General features: G+C 40.9%; 1 protein-coding gene across 1 annotated transcript in view; it reads left to right on the top strand.

Moving 5' to 3' along the window:
* The window catches only part of CFAP54 (cilia and flagella associated protein 54), a 901,430-nt gene that overhangs the window by 282,852 nt on the left and 601,011 nt on the right, over window positions 1–17,567 (top strand). The window lies entirely within an intron of this gene.

Below are 17,567 nucleotides of genomic sequence, written 5' to 3'. Positions count from 1 at the left end.
TGTTTTTCTTTTTTAAGCTGTATCAATAAATAAATTTTGGATTTTACTAAGAAGATTTGTGCCGGCTTCCTTTTCAATTACTTTGTATATATCATATATCATATATAATATTCACACTATGCGTTCCTTTTATGAAGCTGCAATGGCAGCTTTGGAGCACCTTCGACAAGCCTGCAACCGAGAGTTGAACCTATTATGCCAACTGTTATGTGGCATATCTCAACCCTCCAGACTAATCTTGCTTGTACAAGATTAGTTGATGGCATTGCACACTAGCCATAGTGTGCAATGATAAATCTGGGAAGCGTATTGCTGCCTTCTAAAAGCAATGCCGCCGGTCAGGGGTGAAGATGTACGCCCTTGTCTGCCCGGTCTTTATTAAATCTGGGATTATATGCTTATGTAAATCAATATGCATGCTTTAAATTGAAAATTAAAATAGTTGTTTTGTATATGGTTTAAGTACAAACAAATCTCTGTTGTACACTATTTTACTTTTTTTACTTGTTTCTAAACACATTTCACCTGTCTCCAATAGACTTAGATCCTACTTCTGTATGTGAAGTATTACAAAATGGAAAACTGCTAAATATGTTTTCAGGTGGCTAGATGAAGGGTTATAGCTTGTTAGACTGTGTAATTTACATATACAAACTTTTTGGCTTAAGTGTCTTTTAAAAATGTATTACAAAGCAGTTCTTTGTAGACATAGTTTTAAAGAATTTCTTAACATATGGTAATTTTTTTTTACCTTGATGCTACGCTTAAGCGTAGATTCAATAAAAATATGTTTGTGAAACTAATATCTTTTGGAAAAAAAAACTTTTCCCGACATTGCAGAATTCATATAGATTTGCACATACACCTCATTACAGCTGTAAGTTGCACTTTGAGCTCCATATTAGTCTATTGCTATATATGTTAAAAAGTAAAAAAATACCTCATTCAGTGTAACATTCCAATGTAATTCTTAGTTTCTGTGTCTCTTAATGGAAAGTAAAACTTAAAGGGACATCAAACCCCATTTTTTTTCTTCACTATTTAGGGTATGTGATTTTAAACAACTTTAGATTTTATTTCTGTTATCAAATTTTGATTCATTCTTTTGGTAGCCTTTGTTGAAGGAGCAGCAATGCACTACAGGGAGCTAACTGAACACATTTTTGGAACCAATAACAAGATGCATTTATGTGCAGCCACCAATCAGCAGCTAGCTCCCAGTAATGCATTGCTGCACCTGAGCCTACATTGGTATCCTTTTCAACTAGGATACCAAGAGAACTAAGCAAATTAGATAATAGAAATAAATTAGAAAATTGCTTAAAATCGCATGCTCTGTTTGAATCACAAAATAAAAGTTTTGGGTTTCATGTCCGTTTAATGTCTACTTTCCTACATATACATTTTTTGAAGCTTCAGATTTTAAATGCAGGGCACCTGTGTAAGTCAATACAGTATTTTTTTGTGCTTTCATACAGTATGTTCGGGGAGACTTCAGAGTTAGTTTCAAATTTTCATTTAAAGACAGCTCACATCAGTTTGCTTCACAATTTGCACTGTTGGCCTTTGTCTCTAAGGCCCTGATATTCAAAGGTTCTCCAGCTTGGAGAGAATTGCAGTTCAGACATCACAGGTGCTGAACTCACTGAATATTTAAAAAAAAAAAAAAAAGGGCGAAACTCTCCAGCACTGTGAAATCTCTCTCATTTATGTTTGTGAAGCAGAGACAAGCCCAGTGCAAGACAGCACTGTGTGATATGAGTGTTTTGTTACACTTACACTTTGTGCTTTGTATTTTAAATTGCTTTACACCTTAGATTGGGTCCTTTGAGTATTATTGCATTTAAGCTTTGCCCTGTCTCATTTAGGCCTAGATTTGGAGTTTGGCGGTAGCCGTGAAAACCAGCGTTAGAGGCTCCTAATGCTGGTTTTAGGCTACCTCCGGTATTTGGAGTCACTCAAAAAAGGGTCTAACGCTCACTTTTCAGCCGCGACTTTTCCATACCGCAGATCCCCTTACGTAAATTGCGTATCCTATCTTTTCAATGGGATTTTTCTAACTCCGGTATTTAGAGTCGTGTCTGAAGTGAGCGTTAGAATTCTAACGACAAAACTCCAGCCGCAGAAAAAAGTCAGTAGTTAAGAGCTTTCTGGGCTAACGCCGGTTCATAAAGCTCTTAACTACTGTACTCTAAAGTACACTAACACCCATAAACTACCTATGTACCCCTAAACCGAGGTCCCCCCACATCGCTGCAACTCGATTAAAATTTTTTAACCCCTAATCTGCCGACCGCCACCTACGTTATACTTATGTACCCCTAATCTGCTGCCCCTAACACCGCCGACCCCTATATTATATTTATTAACCCCTAATCTGCCTCCCACAACGTCGCCGCCAGCTACCTACAATAATTAACCCCTAATCTGCCGTCCGCACGCCGCCGCCAGCTACATTATCCCTATGTACCCCTAATCTGCTGCCCTAACATTGCCGACCCCTATATTATATTTATTAACCCCTAACCTGCCCCCCACAACGTCGCCGCCACCTACCTACAATAATTAACCCCTAATCTGCCGACCGCAAAGAGTCGCCAGCTACATTATAGCTATGTACCCCTAATCTGCTGCCCCTAACACCGCCGACCCCTATATTATATTTATTAACCCCTAACCTGCCCTCCCTAACATCGCCGGCACCTAACTTCAATTATTAACCCCTAATCTGCCGACCGAATCTCGCCGCTATTCTAATAAATGTATTAACCCCTAAAGCTAAGTCTAACCCTAACACTAACACCCCCCTAAATTAAATATAATTTTAATCTAACGAAATTAATTAACTCTTATTAAATACATTATTCCTATTTAAAACTTAATACTTACCTGTAAAATAAATCCTAATATAGCTACAACATAAATTATAATTATTTTATAGCTATTTTAGGATTAATATTTATTTTACAGGTAACTTTGTATTTATTTTAACCAGGTACAATAGCTATTAAATAGTTAAGAACTATTTAATAGCTAAAATAGTTAAAATAATTACAAATTTACCTGTAAAATAAATCCTAACCTAAGTTACAATTAAACCTAACACTACACTATCAATACATTAATTAAATAAAATACCTACAATTACCTACAATTAAACCTAACACTACACTATCAATAAATAAATTAAATACAATACCTACAAATAACTACAATGAAATAAACTAACTAAAGTACAAAAAATAAAAAAGAACTAAGTTACAAAAAATAAAAAAATATTTACAAACATAAGAAAAATATTACAACAATTTTAAACTAATTACACCTACTCTAAGCCCCCTAATAAAATAACAAAGCCCCCCAAAATAAAAAAATGCCCTACCCTATTCTAAATGACTAAAGTTCAAAGCTCTTTTACCTTACCAGCCCTGAACAGGGCCCTTTGCGGGGCATGCCCCAAGAAGTTCAGCTCTTTTGCCTGTAAAAAAAACCATACAATACCCCCCCCCCCAACATTACAACCCACCACCCACATACCCCTAATCTAACCCAAACCCCCCTTAAATAAACCTAACACTAAGCCCCTGAAGATCATCCTACCTTGTCTTCACCTCACCGGGTATCACACCGATCCGTCCTGGCTCCGATATCTTCATCCAACCCAAGCGGGGGCTAGACATCCACTGAAGAAGTCCAGAAGAGGGTCCAAAGTCTTCATCCTATCCGGGAAGAAGAGTAGATCCGGACCGGCAACCATCATCTTCCAAGCGGCATCTTCTATCTTCATCCGATGAGGACCGGCTCCATCCTGAAGACCTCCACCGCGGACCCATCTTCATCCGGCGACGTCCAACTGAAGAATGACGGTTCCTTTAAGGGACGTCATCCAAGATGGCGTCCCTCGAATTCCGATTGGCTGATAGGATTCTATCAGCCAATCGGAATTAAGGTAGGAATATGCTGATTGGCTGATGGAATCAGCCAATCAGAATCAAGATCAATCCGATTGGCTGATCCAATCAGCCAATCAGATTGAGCTTGCATTCTATTGGCTGATCGGAACAGAATCCTAGATAGAATCCTATCTGCCAATCGGAATTCGAGGGACGCCATCTTGGATGACGTCCCTTAAAGGAACCGTCATTCTTCAGTTGGACGTCGCCGGATGAAGATGGGTCCGCGGTGGAGGTCTTCAGGATGGAGCCGGTCCTCATCGGATGAAGATAGAAGATGCCGCTTGGAAGATGATGGTTGCCGGTCCGGATCTACTCTTCTTCCCGGATAGGATGAAGACTTTGGACCCTCTTCTGGACTTCTTCAGTGGATGTCTAGCCCCAGCTTGGTTGAAGATATCGGAGCTAGGACGGATCGGTGTGAAGACAAGGTAGGATGATCTTCAGGGGCTTAGTGTTAGGTTTATTTAAGGGGGGTTTGGGTTAGATTAGGGGTATGTGGGTGGTGGGTTGTAATGTTGGGGGGGGGGGTATTGTATGCTTTTTTTTACAGGCAAAAGAGCTGAACTTCTTGGGGCGTGCCCCGCAAAGGGCCCTGTTCAGGGCTGGTAAGGTAAAAGAGCTTTGAACTTTAGTAATTTAGAATAGGGTAGGGAATTTTTTATTTTGGGGGTCTTTGTTATTTTATTAGGGGGCTTAGAGTAGGTGTAATTAGTTTAAAATTGTTGTAAGATTTTCCTTATGTTTGTAAATATTTTTTTATTTTTTGTAACTTAGTTCTTTTTTATTTTTTGTACTTTAGTTAGTTTATTTCATTGTAGTTATTTGTAGATATTGTATTTATTTAATTAATGTATTGATAGTGTAGTGTTAGGTTTAATTGTAGGTAATTGTAGATATTTTATTTAATTAATTTAATGATAGTGTAGTGTTAGGTTTAATTGTAACTTAGGTTAGGATTTATTTTACAGGTAATTTTGTTATTATTTTAACTAGGTAACTATTAAATTGTTCTTAACTATTTAATAGCTATTGTACCTGGTTAAAATAATTACAAAGTTACCTGTAAAATAAATATTAATCCTAAAATAGCTATAATATAATTATAATTTATAGTGTAGCTATATTAGGATTTATTTTACAGGTAAGTATTTAGCTTTAAATAGGAATAATTTATTTAATAAGAGATAATTAATTTCGTTAGATGTAAATTATATTTAACTTAGGGGGGTGTTAGTGTTAGGGTTAGACTTAGCTTTAGGGGTTAATACATTTATTAGAATAGCGGTGAGCTCCAGTCGGCAGATTAGGGGTTAATAATTGAAGTTAGGTGTCGGCGATGTTAGGGAGGGCAGATTAGGGGTTAATACTATTTATTATAGGATTAGTGAGGCGGATTAGGGGTTAATAACTTTATTATAGTAGCGCTCAGGTCCGCTCGGCAGATTAGGGGTTAATAAGTGTAGGCAGGTGGAGGCAACGTTTTGGGGGGCAGATTAGGGGTTAATAAATATAATATAGGGGTCGGCGGTGTTAGGGGCAGCAGATTAGGGGTTAATAATAATATGCAGGTGTCTGCGATAGCGGGGGCGGCAGATTAGGGGTTAATAAGTGTAAGGTTAGGGGTGTTTAGACTCGGGGTACATGTTAGGGTGTTAGGTGCAGACGTAGGAAGTGTTTCCGCATCGCAAACAATGGGGCTGCGTTAGGAGCTGAACGCGGCTTTTTTGCAGGTGTTCGTTTTTTTTTCAGCTCAAACAGCCCCATTGTTTCCTATGGGGGAATCGTGCACAAGCACGTTTTTGAGGCTGGCCGCGTCCGTAAGCAACTCTGGTATCGAGAGTTGAAGCTGCATTAAATATGCTCTACGTTCCTTTTTTGGAGCCTAACGCAGCCTTTATGTGGACTCTCAATACCAGAGTTATTTTTATGGTGCGGCCAGAAAAAAGCCGGCGTTAGCTTTTCGGGTCGTTACCGACAAAACTCTAAATCTAGCCGTTATATTTTAATACATTTAGATGTATCTCTAGCTCTGTAGTTACTATAACAAATTAGGATTATACTTTGTATATTTCTGTTTATATGTACAAATTACATTGCACCTTGAATTTGCTGCATTGCAAACAAAAACTAAGACTTTCAGAAAGTGGGCTGAAAAGGGGAGTTCCTGGGGTATGTCTGAAGCTCTCTCACCAGTCTTGTGAAATTTTCTAAGTATTTTAAATTAACTGGTCTCACTGATTTGTCTCGCAAGCTGTATGCACTGCAGGTGAAATTTGCTCAAAATTCACAATACACTTATTTTAACTAACAGAAAAGTAATATATACTAAAATATAGACAAATTAAGTTAAATTGAAGTGAAATCATTTTAGTTTAATTTGGAATTGATACAAACGAAGCCTTAGGGGCGAATTTATAAAGGCCCGAATGCTTCTAATTCCTCGCGAGCCTTCATGCTTGCACTGCTCCTTAACTCGTCTGCCACCTCTGAGGCGGCAGACAGCAATCAGCCCGATCGGATACGATCGGGTTGATTGACACCCCCTGCTAGTGGCTGATTGGCCACGAATGTGCAGGGGGTGGCATTGCACAAGCATTTCACGAGAAAATGCTTGTGCATTGATAAATGCCGACAGCGTATGCTGTCGGCATTTGGCGATGTGCGGCGGACATGATTGGCTACAGTGGATCATGTCCACTTGCACTTTGATATATCGGCCCCTTTATATCAACCCCAGGGGTTCTCCAGTTACCTTCTTTTTCCCATGTGAAATTTTGTATCCCAGAGAACTTCATTACTTTTTATGGAAGGCATCTCTCATCTCTCTGGAATTTCCAGGTTCTTCCCCTTTTCTTAGAACATTCAGTAAGTTCTGCCTCTGTGAAGTTTGCTCTATAATCAGAATTTGTAAAATCACAATCATAAATACACTGCTATACACAAAATAAAATACAAAATAGAAAGTGCAAAGTTTAAATGTAATGCAATGTAATCTGAAGTGTAAAGTGATATCAAATAGAAAGCACAAAGTGTAAATGCAGCAGAACTGTCATGTTATGCAGTGCTATATTGCACTGGGGTTGTCTCTCCACATACTGAAAGGCAGGGAACATCCCTTGGAGACGTAAAGCAAAATCTGCTTTTTGAAAATGTCACTAGTGATCTCACAGTACTGGAGGATCATTTTAGAATATCTCATCTGATCAAAGAGGTTTTGAATATCAGGGCCTAAAACTCTTAGGGCTAGATTTATTATAGCGGAGGCGTACAGGGGCGCGTATACGCGCCCCTCTACTCTTCAGCTCGCCTGTGGCGGGGCGAAATTACCCGCAGGTATTTGGCATTGCACACGAGCGCAATTTTGCGCTCGCGTGCAATCCCGCCCGCGCACAGCCAATCACGCGTGGGCAGGAGCTGTCAATCTCCTCGGTCGGACTCAACCGAGGAGATTGAATTTCGCCAGTTTAGAGGTGGGGAAGAGCTTAGGGAAGCAGCGGTCTGGTGACCGCTGCTTGATAAATCACGGCGAGCAAGTTCTTGTGAGAACTTGCTGCCGTAGGGGCTTGATAAATCTAGCCCTTAGTCTGAAAATTAAGGGGTCATTAAACAGAGTAGTTCCCAACCTTTTGCAGACTAGTTAAAGTGTATTGTTGTATTTGGCCTATTATGGTTAAATCGTTTGAAGAAAGACTCTTTCACTGAGGTATCTCTGCTGCAGATTCTAAAATAGATCTGTACCCTTAATATAAAAGTCCACCCTAGAACAAATTATTGTTTCATGCCAAATTTTGTTGTATGAGTCATTTTATATGTAATTCGTTTTCTTTTTCATCTCTTTAAATAGATCCTAGTTTGCCTATTCATAAATATGAAGCCAGTAGGAAGGGAATTTGAATAAGGGGGGGGGCACCCCAGACTTGGGCGTCTTGTGTCGCGTAGAGATTGACATGTTATCTCTTTGAATATGAAGACATTTAAGAATATAAATATTATTATAAAGAAGATTAGTTTTAACTTAAATAAATAATGTATTCAAAATGTAACTGCACATCAATGTATTAAAGTTATAATTAGAAGCATTTTTGCAATATACTGTATCAAGCACAAATGCTACAAATAAAAGCTTATCACTATGTTAGTGGGAGCTTTTATTTTGTGCATTACAATATGTGTATATGTTGTGTGCACTCACATTCTCAGATTGCACGTGCACATTGAGTAGCCTCTTATTTTATGTTCGCCATCACCAGTACATTGAGAAGTTGCTACCAGAGTGTACATTAGAATTTTTAACCTGTTTATAATATGAATCTAAAATATTTGAACAAAATATGTATTCACATTCATTCAAGTGCTACCCAGGGTCTGAACCAAAAATAGGCCGTCTCCTAAGCTTAAATTCCTGCTTTTAAAAATAAAGATACCAAGAGAACGAAGAAAAATTGATAATAGGAGTAAATTAGAAAGTTGCTTAAAATTGCATGCTCTATCTGAATTGAGAATTGGGTTTCATATCCCTTTAAAGGGACAATCTACTTGAAAAGTTTTATTGTTTAAAAAGATAGTTATTACCCCGTTTTGCATAACCAACACTGTTATATCAATACGCTTTTTACCTCTGTGATTACCTTGTATCTAAGTCTCTGCGCCTTTATATGAGTTCTTTTGACAGACTTGCATTTTAGCCAATCAGTGCTGACTCATAAATAACTCCAAAGAAGTGAGCACAATGTTTTCTATGCACTGTATAGCTGTGAAAAACTGTCAAAATTCACTGAGATGAGGCGGCCTTCTGCAGCTTAGAAATCAGTTTTGAGCCTACATAGGTTTAGCTTTCAACAAAGAATGCCAAGAGAACAATAATTGGAAAGCCCTATCTTAATAATTATAACACCATGGTTCTTTCATACTTTGACTATATATTTTCAGTGTCCCCGTTATATGACTTCTGAATAAAGAATTTTTCAATGTATTTTTTTTTCTATAAAGAAAAATAAAACCTGCAAAAAATGAGTTTGTTGGTATGAGGGACAATACTGTGAAAAGTGAATGAAGTGTAACCAAAGATCATACCATTATAATTCCTTCAGTAGATACATGGGCTTGTTATTATTACTCAAATAAGACTCTTGAGGAGTGGAACACTACAGGCAGTTTGTGGAATCAAGGAATTTGTAATTCACTATGGGAAATGCACTTGTTTCAAATTGATTTATGAAAGCAATGGAGATTATAGAAATATATTTACATTTAGATTGCCAGATGACTTGTCGGAGCAGAGGCAAAATAAAAGAACTTTGTATATGAAAATAACTTTTGCATTGGACTAACAGTTTGTTTTTAACATTAAACTTTAATACTTCTGGTGCAATACTGATTTTTTAAAAGTGCACCAGTGTTCTTCCATTAAAAATAGTCAAATTAAATAGCGATCAAGGGCGCGATCCGATATAGATCGTAGTTTGCGGCGCAAGCGAGGGAACCCGCGTCGCCCGCAGTTTCAGCTCGCAACTCTAGCTATCCAATATTCAGCGCCGTCAGATGCTAAACTGGCGTAAGTAGGAAAAACCGGCGAGCAGGCAAAATGTGCGCAAATACACATTTTAGTTGTCGCAAGTACTTGCGCCAGTATTTTGTTCACGTAAACTCTCAATAAAGTGTAGTTTTATGCAAATTAGCCTACGACTCGTAAAAAATAACGCCAGTTCTAAGAGATGCGCCACGTAATGACGAGATTCAAAATTCATACTTAAACCCCTGCGCAGCCGCCATTTTCTTTAGTGTGTTTGGTTGGTTCTTGGAGCTACAGCACACTACAGTGAGTAGGAGAAAGTCGTTAGAGTAGAGAGAGAGGCGCATTGCATAATATTTAGTTAGGTCGGATTTGGTGGATTTGATAAGCTTGTACATTTACTGTCACTTTTTTACATATTGCACACATTTTGCATACACACATATACAAAATACACAACATTTTTTTTTTCTAACACCTTACACATTTTATTTATCTTTTACAGTTTGAAAGGCTGAGTGTTTGGTTGTGGGAGTGAGTGTGAGTGTGTGTAGTGTGAGGATGTCAGGGAGAGCTAGGGCTGGGGGGAGGAGGGAAGGGGAGTTGCAGGGAGAGGATTATGGACAGGAGGAGCAGCAGGGTCCCCGTCAGGGAGTGAGCAGAGTGGGGAGAGGGAGAGCCAGAAGGGAGGATGGGAGTGGGGTTGCCCCAAGGCCAGGCACACTCAGAAGAGGGATAGAGGGTGCACATGGGGATAGAAGGGGGGAGGAGGGAGAGGATAGGGAGGAACCCACACCAGGGACATCCCAGGGAGGGAGCCAGGCGGCCCAGGACGAGGAGCGTATGAGGTGTCCTAACTTCACTTTTGCAGAAAACCTCGCTCTAGTCCAGGCTGTCCTGGAGAACCATACTGCCCTCTTTGGACAAGAGAAGGGCAAAGGAGTTGCCCGTAGGCGTAAAGATGCCTGGCAGAAGGTGGTGGAGGCCGTTAATGGTGTGTCCCAACAGAGGAGGAATGTGGATGGCCTAAAGAAGAGGTGGAATGATTGTAAGAGGAGAGTCAAGGAGAAGATGGGCCAGGAAGCAATGTCCCAGAGGGCAACAGGAGGTGGGCCTCACTATGAGGCAGAATACAACGAGTGGCAGGAGCTGATTCGTAGGTCCCTGAGCGTCACAGCAGTCCGTGGACTTCCAGGGGCTCGTGACTCAGGGATTGCAACATCAGCGCAGCATGCTGGTGAGTAACATCCCACACACCAGTATTATATGTATTTGAGTTATAACATCCTATATTGTCACACATTCATGTACACAATGAGGAGCATGGTATTTTGCCTACTAACAACAAAATATACAATGAGATTTAACATTAAAGGGACATGAAACCAAATAATTTTATTTCATTATTCAGATAGAGAATACAGTTTTCAACAACATCCCAATTTACTTCTATTATCTATTTTTCATCATTATTTTCATAATCTTAGTTTATTAAATATTAATGCACATGGGTGAGGCAATCACACGAGGCATTGATGTGCAGCCACCAATCATCAGCTTATGAGCCTATCTAGAAATGCTTTTCAGCTAAGAATATCAAGAGAATGAAGCAAATTAGCTAATGGAAGTAAATTACAAAGTTGTTTAAAATTGCATGCTTGGCTATCTGAATCATGAAAGAATAAAAATGGGTTGCATGTCCATTTAATGCTACTTAACACATTGAAATTCATGATATGAGGTGGAATAGTGAAATACTAACATGTCTCAGAGTAACACAGGCCACAAGCCACATGTAGAGTTTTCAGTAAATGGACACTATAGTCATCACAACCATAGTGTCACTTAAAGAACACATTTCTCCAACATTGGTGTGTCCGGTCCACGGCGTCATCCTTACTTGTGGGATATCTCTTCCCCAACAGGAAATGGCAAAGAGTCCCAGCAAAGCTGGCCATATAGTCCCTCCTAGGCTCCGCCCACCCCAGTCATTCTCTTTGCCGTTGCACAGGCAACATCTCCACGGAGATGGTTAAGAGTTTTTTGGTGTTTAAATGTAGTTTTTTATTCTTCTATCAAGTGTTTGTTATTTTAAAATAGTGCTGGTATGTACTATTTACTCTGAAACAGAAAAGGATGAAGATTTCTGTTTGTGAGAGGAAGATGATTTTAGCAGACAGTAACTAAAATCGATTGCTGTTTCCACATAGGACTGTTGAGATGAAGTAACTTCAGTTGGGGGAAACAGTTAGCAGACTTTTCTGCTTAAGGTATGACTAGCCATATTTCTAACAAGACCATGTAATGCTGGAAGGCTGTCATTTCCCCTCATGGGGACCGGTAAGCCATTTTCTTAGTCAAACAAACAGAATAAAGGGCTTAATATGGGCTATAAAACTGGTAGACACTTTTATGGGCTAAATCGATTGCTTTATTTGGGCATTTTATTCATGTTTAGGCTGATATTTCACATTTATAAACTTGGGGACCGTTTATTAAACGGCAGGCACTATGTTAGACACCTTTTCCAGTCAGGGGGCCTTCCTAGTTGTAGGCAGAGCCTCATTTTCGCGACATTACTGCGCAGTTGTTTTTTGAGAGCAGGACATGCAGATGCATGTGTGAGGATCTGAAAGTTGCTGGAAAAGTTTCTAGAAGGCATCACTTGGTATCGTATTCCCCTCTGGGCTTGGTTGGGTCTCAGCAAAGGCTATAGCTGGGACTGTATAGGGGTTAAATTTGTAAACGGCTGAAATTTGGTGTGCAATACTCTTAATGCTTTTAAGACACTGTGGTGAAATTTTGGTAATTTTTGAACAATTCCTTCATACTTTTTCACATATTCAGTAATAAAGTGTTTTCTGTTTAAAATTTAAAGAGACAGTAACGGTTTTGTTTTAAAACGTTTTTTTGTGCTTTATTGACAAGTTTAAGCCTGTTTAACATGTCTGTGCCTTCGGATAAGCTATGTGCTATATGTATGAAAGCCAATGTGTCTCCCCATTTAAATTTGTGTGATAATTGTGCCATAGCGTCCAAACAAAGTAAGGACAGTACTGCCACAGATAATGAAATTGCCCAAGATGATTCCTCAGATGAGGGGAGTAAACATGATACTACATCATCCCCTACTGTGTCTACACCAGTTTTGCCCACGCAGGAGGCCCCTAGTACATCTAGCGCGCCAATGCTTATTACCATGCAACAATTAACGGCTGTAATGGATAACTCCATAGCAAATATTTTATCCAAAATGCCTACATATCAGAGAAAGCGCGATTGCTCTGTTTTAAACACTGAAGAGCAGGGCGCTGATGATAATTGTTCTGTCATACCCTCACACCAATCTGAAGTGGCCATGAGGGAGGTTTTGTCAGATGGGGAAATTTCAGATTCAGGAAAAATTTCTCAACAAGCTGAACATGATGTTGTGACATTTAAATTTAAATTAGAACATCTCCGCGCACTGCTTAAGGAGGTGTTATCTACTCTGGATGATTGTGACAACTTGGTCATTCCAGAGAAATTATGCAAGATGGACAAGTTCCTAGAGGTTCCGGTGCACCCCGACGCTTTTCCTATACCCAAGCGGGTGGCGGACATAGTGAATAAGGAGTGGGGTAAGCCCGGCATACCTTTTGTTCCCCCCCCTATATTTAAGAAATTATTTCCTATGGTCGACCCCAGAAAGGACTTATGGCAGACAGTCCCTAAGGTCGAGGGGGCAGTTTCTACTCTAAACAAACGCACTACTATTCCTATCGAGGATAGTTGTGCTTTCAAAGATCCTATGGATAAAAAATTGGAGGGTTTGCTTAAAAAGATTTTTGTACAGCAAGGTTACCTTCTACAACCCATTTCGTGCATTGTTCCTGTCACTACGGCAGCGTGGTTCTGGTTCGAGGAACTAGAAAACTCGCTTAGTAGAGAGACTCCATATGAGGAGGTTATGGACAGAGTTCACGCACTTAAGTTGGCTAACTCTTTTATTTTAGATGCCGCTTTGCAATTAGCTAGATTAGCGGTGAAAAATTCAGGGTTTGCAATCGTGGCGCACAGAGCGCTTTGGCTAAAGTCTTGGTCAGCGGATGTGTCATCCAAGACAAAATTGCTTAACATCCCTTTCAAAGGTAAAACTCTATTTGGACCAGAATTGAAAGAGATTATTTCAGACATCACTGGGGGAAAGGGCCACGCCCTTCCACAAGATAGGCCTTTCAAGGCCAAGAATAAGTCTAATTTTCGTTCCTTTCCCAATTTCAGGAACGGACCGGCCTCTAATTCTGCATCCTCTAAGCAAGAGGGTAATGCCTCACAACCCAAACCAGCCTGGAAACCGATGCAAGGCTGGAACAAAGGTAAGCAGGCCAAGAAGCCTGCTGCTGCTAACAAAACAGCATGAAGGAGTAGCCCCCTATCCGGGACCGGATCTAGTTGGGGGCAGACTCTCTCTCTTTGCTCAGGCTTGGGCAAGAGATGTTCAGGATCCCTGGGTGCTAGAAATAGTTTCTCAGGGTTATCTCCTGGAATTCAGGGAACTACCCCCAAGGGGAAGGTTCCACATATCTCACTTATCCTCAAACCAAATAAAGAGACAGGCGTTCTTACATTGTGTAGAAGACCTGTTAAAGATGGGAGTGATACACCCAGTTCCAATAAAGGAACAGGGAATGGGATTTTATTCCAATCTGTTCGTAGTTCCCAAAAAAGAGGGAACTTTCAGACCAATTTTGGATTTGAAGATCCTAAACAAATTTCTCAGGGTTCCATCGTTCAAGATGGAAACCATTCGAACGATTCTACCCACTATCCAGGAAGGTCAATTTATGACTACCGTGGATCTAAAGGATGCGTACCTACATATTCCTATCCACAAAGAACATCATCAGTTCCTAAGGTTCGCCTTTCTGGACAAACATTACCAGTTTGTGGCCCTCCCATTCGGGTTAGCCACTGCTCCAAGGATTTTCACAAAGGTACTAGGTTCCCTTCTAGCGGTTCTAAGACCGAGGGGAATTGCAGTAGTTACCTTACTTGGACGACATTCTAATACAAGCGTCGTCCCTATCAAAGGCAAAGGCTCATACAGACATCGTTCTGGCCTTTCTCAGATCACACGGATGGAAGGTGAACATAGAAAAGAGTTCTCTGTCTCCGTCAACAAGAGTTCCCTTCTTGGGAACAATAATAGATTCCTTAGAAATGAGGATTTTTCTGACAGAGGTCATAAAGTCAAAACTTCTAAGCACTTGTCAAGTTCTTCATTCTGTTCCACGTCCTTCCATAGCGCAGTGCATGGAAGTAGTAGGGTTGATGGTTGCAGCAATGGACATAGTTCCTTTTGCACAAATTCATCTAAGACCATTACAACTCTGCATGCTCAAACAGTGGAATGGGGACTATACAGACTTGTCTCCAATGATTCAAGTAGATCAGAAGACCAGAGATTCACTCCTTTGGTGGCTGACCCTGGACCATCTGTCCCAGGGAATGAGCTTCCGCAGACCAGAGTGGGTCATTGTCATGACCGACGCCAGTCTAGTGGGCTGGGGCGCGGTCTGGGAATCCCTGAAAGCTCAGGGTCTATGGTCTCGGGAAGAGTCTCTTCTCCCGATAAACATTCTGGAACTGAGAGCGATATTCAATGCTCTCAGGGCTTGGCCTCAACTAGCAAAGGCCAGATTCATAAGGTTCCAATCAGACAACATGACGACCGTTGCGTATATCAATCATCAGGGGGGAACAAGGAGTTCCCTGGCGATGAAAGAAGTGACCAAAATAATTAAATGGGCGGAGGATCACTCCTGCCACCTGTCTGCGATCCACATGCCAGGTGTGGAAAACTGGGAGGCGGATTTTCTGAGTCGTCAGACATTCCATCCGGGGGAGTGGGAACTCCATCCGGAGATCTTTGCCCAAATAACTCAATTATGGGGCATTCCAGACATGGATCTGATTGCGTCTCGTCAGAACTTCAAGGTTCCTTGCTACGGGTCCAGATCCAGGGATCCCAAGGCGACTCTAGTAGATGCACTAGTAGCACCTTGGACCTTCAACCTAGCTTATGTATTTCCACCGTTTCCTCTCATTCCCAGGCTGGTAGCCAGGATCAATCAGGAGAGGGCCTCGGTGATCTTGATAGCTCCTGCGTGGCCACGCAGGACTTGGTATGCAGACCTGGTGAATATGTCATCGGTTCCACCATGGAAGCTACCTTTGAGACAGGACCTTCTTGTTCAGGGTCCATTCGAACATCCAAATCTGGTCTCCCTCCAGCTGACGGCTTGGAGATTGAACGCTTGATTCTATCGAAGCGTGGGTTTTCAGATTCTGTGATAGATACTCTGGTTCAGGCCAGAAAACCGGTAACTAGAAAGATTTACCATAAAATATGGAAAAGATATATCTGTTGGTGTGAATCCAAAGGATTCCCATGGAATAAGATAAAAATTCCTAAGATTCTCTCCTTTCTACAAGAAGGTTTGGAGAAAGGATTATCTGCAAGTTCTCTAAAGGGACAGATCTCTGCTTTATCTGTCTTACTACACAAAAGACTGGCAGCTGTGCCAGATGTTCAAGCATTTGTTCAGGCTCTGGTTAGGATCAAGCCTGTTTACAGACCTTTGACTCCTCCCTGGAGTCTAAATCTAGTTCTTTCAGTTCTTCAAGGGGTTCCGTTTGAACCTTTACATTCCATAGATATTAAGTTACTATCTTGGAAAGTTTTGTTTTTGGTTGCAATTTCTTCTGCTAGAAGAGTTTCAGAGTTATCTGCTCTGCAGTGTTCTCCGCCCTATCTGGTGTTCCATGCAGATAAGGTGGTTTTGCGTACTAAGCCTGGTTTTCTTCCTAAGGTTGTTTCTAACAAAAATATTAACCAGGAGATAGTTGTACCTTCTTTATGTCCGAATCCAGTTTCAAAGAAGGAACGTTTGTTACACAATTTGGACATAGTCCGTGCTCTAAAATTCTATTTAGAGGCTACAAAAGATTTCAGACAAACATCTTCTTTGTTTGTTGTTTATTCTGGTAAAAGGAGAGGTCAAAAAGCGACTTCTACCTCTCTTTCCTTTTGGCTTAAAAGCATCATCCGATTGGCTTATGAGACTGCCGGACGGCAGCCTCCTGAAAGAATCACAGCTCACTCCACTAGGGCTGTGGCTTCCACATGGGCCTTCAAGAACGAGGCTTCTGTTGACCAGATATGTAAGGCAGCGACTTGGTCTTCACTGCACACTTTTGCCAAATTTTACAAATTTGATACTTTTGCTTCTTCGGAGGCTATTGGGAGAAAGGTTTTGCAAGCCGTGGTGCCTTCCGTTTAGGTAACCTGATTTGCTCCCTCCCTTCATCCGTGTCCTAAAGCTTTGGTATTTGTTCCCACAAGTAAGGATGACGTCGTGGACCGGACACACCAATTTTGGAGAAAACAGAATTTATGCTTACCTGATAAATTACTTTCTCCAACGGTGTGTCCGGTCCACGGCCCGCCCTGGTTTTTTAATCAGGTCTGATGAATTATTTTCTCTAACTACAGTCACCACGGTACCATATGGTTTCTCCTATATATTTCCTCCTATCCGTCGGTCGAATGACTGGGGTGGGCGGAGCCTAGGAGGGACTATATGGCCAGCTTTGCTGGGACTCTTTGCCATTTCCTGTTGGGGAAGAGATATCCCACAAGTAAGGATGACGCCGTGGACCGGACACACCGTTGGAGAAAGTAATTTATCAGGTAAGCATAAATTCTGTTTTTCTCCATCACTGACATGTACACAGAACTATTGTATGAAGCACATACATGTATACTTTGCATATTAAAACCCATCATATCACAAATCTCAATGTGCACATGCATGTTATAGAGTTTGACATGAGAATGTGGATAGGCCCTAGCATGTACATTGTATGCCCACATGGATATATATCTGACTGTACTAATCCCTCTCATCATTTGACTCCTCCACAGAACCGCCAGTCACCAGGGTGCCAACGCCCATGCATCCCCCTCACACACCGGATCAAAGTATTTCTCCACCTCGACCACCGGTCCGGAGAGTCCAGCAGGAGTATGCCAGTCATGACCTGGGTTGGACTGC

This window comes from Bombina bombina, chromosome 6 (genome assembly GCF_027579735.1).
Source record: "Bombina bombina isolate aBomBom1 chromosome 6, aBomBom1.pri, whole genome shotgun sequence".
Taxonomy (NCBI): Eukaryota; Metazoa; Chordata; class Amphibia; order Anura; family Bombinatoridae; genus Bombina; species Bombina bombina.
This window is presented reverse-complemented; position numbering and strand designations above follow the sequence as displayed.